This window comes from Benincasa hispida, chromosome 3 (genome assembly GCF_027475165.1).
Source record: "Benincasa hispida cultivar pf3 chromosome 3, pf3_genome.v1.1, whole genome shotgun sequence".
Classification (NCBI taxonomy): domain Eukaryota; kingdom Viridiplantae; phylum Streptophyta; class Magnoliopsida; order Cucurbitales; family Cucurbitaceae; genus Benincasa; species Benincasa hispida.
Genome location: NC_143480.1, coordinates 49224879 through 49230190, shown reverse-complemented (window position 1 = coordinate 49230190; position 5312 = coordinate 49224879). Strand labels below are relative to the sequence as shown.

The following is a 5312-nucleotide window of genomic DNA, read 5'->3' as shown; positions in this document are numbered from 1 at the left end:
CAGATCTATCCGCCATTGTTCTTCGTTGCTCGTGCAGGAACCTCGTAGTCAGCTCGTGGAGGTGCAGCTTGTGCAGGTTCGTTCGTTCGTGCAACTCGTGCAGATCCGATCTCCGGTGTCAATCAGCTCATCATCTTGTACAGGTTCGTTTGCCGTTTAGCTCGTCGCCAACGTCGAATCTGCAGATCTGGTGGTGGGTTCAGATCCAGTCGTTTATTTGTCTAGTCTACTCGTGGGTCTTCCGATCTGATTGTTGGCGTAGTGATTTAGCTCCGATCGCCAGGTCTGGTGCTTGCCAGCATTGTGCATTCGCCAGATCTGTCAATCTCATCTCAAATCTGTACCAATCTTTAAGTTTCGAATAAGATTCGTCGAAATTTGTGGGTTGAGTGAAGCTCTTCACAATTTTTTAAGTTGAACTTGTATTTCTCCCATTTTTTAGCTCTTTTGTGAATTCCAAATCATTTCTTCTAAAGTGAAGCTGCACATTAGAAAATTCATGATAGACAGGTTTTAAAATTCCATTGATCAAAATATCATGAATTTTACAACATGAAATTATGTGAAACAAATAAGAATATTAAATGTTTGTCTGAAAACTCATAACAAAATATGTTAAACAAAAGAGAAAATTAAAATGTATCTCAAAGTTCATAGATATTTTGTATTGTAATTAATTAAGATGGATAGATGTCACAATCTTTATAAGTACATGAATTACTCATCATATTGTCAATTGATTTTGAAATGAACTTTATGCTTATTGAACAATACTTGCACTATAAGAATTTTGGACTTTAATGTCGACCGACATTAAAGGCAACCGATATTAAAGAGCTTTAATAACACTGTCAACCGACATTAAAGCCCTTTAATGTCGTTTGTCAACTAAAGCCCAGAATCCATTGAAGCTCTTTAAACTAACATTGAAGCCTAGAATCTATGTCCGTTTTTTTTTCAATTATTGTCCTTTTTTTTTTAAATTCTGTTGTCGAATCCATTTTTAATATCGGTCAAAAAGTTAAAAAACGACATTATATGTCTCGTGTTGGGTCAGGAAATGTCCGTCATTATTTTTTATTAAAAAATATTTAAAAAATTGCATGGGAAGCCATCAATATTTGTCTTCCACCTATGAATTCATTGAACTCAAACCTAAAATATAACAATAGACAGAACAATACACTCTACCACTAAACTAATTACAAAGTGCACACTTCTATAATAATTTATCAACAAACAAGAATTAATATTTCCAATCCATTCTATATACTCATCAAATATGAAATAAGCACACTAATCACCAATATTTGTATATTGATAATATACTTTCATAGAACAATAATTATAATTATCAACCACATCTATAATAATCATTTCTCTCATTCACAAATATCAATCAGTACTTCCATGAGTACTTACACCAAATACCCCATAAACAAAAAAATTATACATAAATCTTCCAATAAACAGATTATGGTTAGATAAATTTGCATCCATTATAAGCTAGCATTTATATTCTATTGAGACAAAAAACAAGAAGTACATTCTTACATAAATCGGCCAACAAAACTTGTCCATTGGGTTCGAATTACGTCAATCTCTCCTTGGGTATATGCATTTTTTGTATTGAACTACAAAAAGGTAAAAAAAAGATAAACTCAACATAAGTTTACATCCATTTATTATAGCTTTATAAAAAATAAATAATTTACGTACGAGGCTAGTAATGGAAGTAGTAGGATTATGTACTATTTCATGTATATACTTTTACACATAGTACTCGTATCCTGTAGAATCTAATTGACAAGGGCACTGCATATAAAGAAGTTGAAAACAATTATTCCTATATTCGAATGAACATAAATTGTTAAAAAAAATGAATGCAAATTTACCTTTACAGGTTTCCATTTTCGAGAAGACCGATGGTGTTGGAGATCATGTTTGGCTTGCCATGTTTTCAATTCACTAAATAGTTTGAAAACATTAGTTAAACATAAATACTTCAATTAAGAGCTAAGAAAGTTCAATTACACTTACATATTTATAACTCCATGAAAATCCTCTTGAACCTTACTTCGAATAGAGTCCAAAACATAAATACAATTTTCTTGTAGATTGATTATAATCAATATCCAATGATAACTATAATAAGCAACAATTTTGAAATATTAGTACACGTATAATGCAAATTAAAAATAACTAAAGAACTTGTAATTTACTTATCATGTATTATATGGAATAAGGACTAATTTGTCCAAATTAGTCAATTCTAGTTGGTTGGCTAAATTTCTGGCTCAAATATCTTGAGTCACATGTGGTGATATTCTTGCTTGATCAATTATAAAAAAAAAAAAACTTCTTCGTAATATCAGACCACTTTCATCCCAAAGATACCTAAACAAAGTAAAAATTATTATTTAAACATGAAACAAAATATACATGAGTGAATTTACATGAGTAATACTTATGCAATGTATGTCAAAATACACATGTAACCTATTTTAACCATATTGCAATATTGGATCAGATCATCGTGGCCTAAATAACCAAATTTGTCTCTTCCAAATATATGCTCGTTCAAATTGATACGGATCATGTCTATATCGTTCACGGCATGTCCGTTCAAGAGTTTGATGGTACCATTGGCGTTAGTATATTTGGAGGACTGGCCGAAGCTCTTAATTGTTGAATGGTCCTACCATAACCAAAGTTACAAAAATTCAAAGTATGAAAAATAATAATAACCAAACTCATATACTAAAAAAGAGGCATATTTTTTTCTCGTTAACCATAACTACAAATTCACGAGGCCATGTTACGAAGTTGCCTATTGCTTGATTTAAGGACTTTATTTTTTCCTTCACAGGAATTGGTATAGGCAAATCTTCTCTTATGACAATGTCAATCAGAACTTTAACAATTAAGCATGACATATCATCATCAAATGTTGTGGCTACTGCAACAATATTATCTACAGTTCCTATAGCCAAGTGGCATGGTGTCCCCTTAACAAATTTGAAAGAACTAATGTCAGGCATGGTTAAGCATAATATGATTAAAATTTAAAAGTCACAACAAATAAATTACCTCCAAATCTTCTTTAGGCATCTTCTCAGTATCTTCTTCTTCAGATGCACTTAGTGCGACACTTTCAACAGATGATTTGGACTGATGAGATTGTCTACTATGAGTTTTTTCTCTTGACATTTTACCATGTCGAACATTTTTCTTTATTAGAGCCTCCTTCAATTTCTTGGCTCATTGAGAATTTTGGTTTTACTAATTTGAAATATTGGAAATGGGAAACAAAATCACCACTCCTCTAACACGTCCCCAATGTTCACCTGTACCCAATGCTTTGGACAAAACATCTTCACCTTCATAGACTTCGACCAATTTATCCTGTAAAACATATTACAATTTTCACACAATATCTATATCATCACATGTTTCAAACATTATATATATGCCATCTTAAACTTTGCACAATATAAACTTACAATTCGATTGGCACATTCTCGAGTGACTTCATCAAAGTATTCATTATTTTTTCCTTTTCGTGCTTTTTTCCATAAAGTTGCCCAATAAGAAGGATCACTCGATATATTCTACATGAACATACATATTTAATTAGCATAAACATGTTAGAATAAAAGATTTAATTTACGTCAAAAAACTTACTAATTCTTGGGCAAGATTCGCATAACCCTTCCGAGAAATATGATGATTATATACACATTTCGACCTTCTTTCTTTTTGAAGACAACTGATTTCATATACAACAAATCTAGTTGAAGTTACTTATCAAAACAATGATAATATGACATTTATTTAGAATGGCTTACATCCCATTCTTCACTTAATCATTCATTAACAAACGATGTCCACTGATCTTGCTCTATATGAGAATATTGTTGGAAGGAAATTGCAAGACCGAGGGTTCATCCTTAAATAGAAGTATGAACTTTTGAGTCAATGTGGTCTTGAAAATCCGAAACTTTCTAGATGGAGACATGAGTATACCATGTTTGGACTTAAAGTCCACATTGAACAACATCTACACAATTAAAAAAGTAGTAAACAATAAACTAATAAACTATTATGCACATGAATTAAAGTTTTAGAAAACATACCGCTACACAATCAAAAAGTTTATTTTTTAGATGGTTTGGAACTTTTTTCCAGGAATTATACGTTATAGGTATTTGTTGTCGAACACAAACTCCTATATAACTTTGCATTTTCTTTGCACCAAATCCAATCGGTTGTCCATGTTCATTATAATCAATGGCCAACTGTTGCCTAGATGTCCTTATTTGTGCCAACTCAGACATAGTAGTTAGGCCACGTGGAATACTTATTCTGCTATTTTTTTGTGGGATCATATTGCTATCATCCTCGTTGCTACTTGCTGAATTTTCCATGTCATTCTGTAGAAAAAAAAAACTCATACAAAAAACATATAATCTTAATATTTAAATACATATAACCATAGTAAATGACATACCATGTTTAATACATTATTTATCAACCCATCTACCCTCACAATCATTTCTAATGTATGTGGATGTTGCATCATTAATCTCAATAGATGTATCAACATTGGGCATTCTTTGCATACCTCTATAACCACACTCTTATAGCATATCTCTTATTTCATCTTCATAAAAATCATCTTCAATTGTTTGTTGTGGAGATGTTAAAACAATTGATCAACCCGAATTTGCGAGATCTTTTACATAGAAGACTTGTTTTGCTTGAGAAACTAAAATAAATGGGTCTGATTTATGTCCAATACGATTGAGGTCCACAATAATAAACCCAAACTCGTCTACTTTGACTTCATTTTTATTCTCAACCCAATTACATTTGAATAAAAGAAATGATAATCCATGATAGTCAAGCTCCCATATTTCTCGTATTACACCATAAAAAGTCATATCTGACATGACGGGGCTTTTGTCCTTAGCACTAGAGACTTGCATTGTGGTAGCCGTTATAATAACTCCACTATTTTGAACCCTCCTAATATCATCACGATTCTTTGTGTGATAGTAGTAACCATTGACCCCGTAACCATAATATTTTGCCATAGTTAGACAAGGTCCATTAGCTATCCATCTTAAAGAAGGCAATATAAAATTTTTGGGAACTTCGAGAGCCAATGCAACCTACAATATATTTTATAATAGTTTAGTAGTTAACATTTAATTATACATCAAATAATAGACCTCTAGAGATTATCCGTATGGACAACCACCGACTGAATGTATGATTATACTCTTCTTGAAGCCACTTTCTACTTTTAC

At 31.8% G+C, this 5312-nt stretch overlaps 1 pseudogene; it reads right to left on the bottom strand.

Moving 5' to 3' along the window:
• Positions 1–1550: 1550 nt before the first annotated feature.
• Positions 1551–5096, bottom strand: LOC150037339 (uncharacterized; annotated as a pseudogene).
• Positions 5097–5312: the final 216 nt, after the last annotated feature.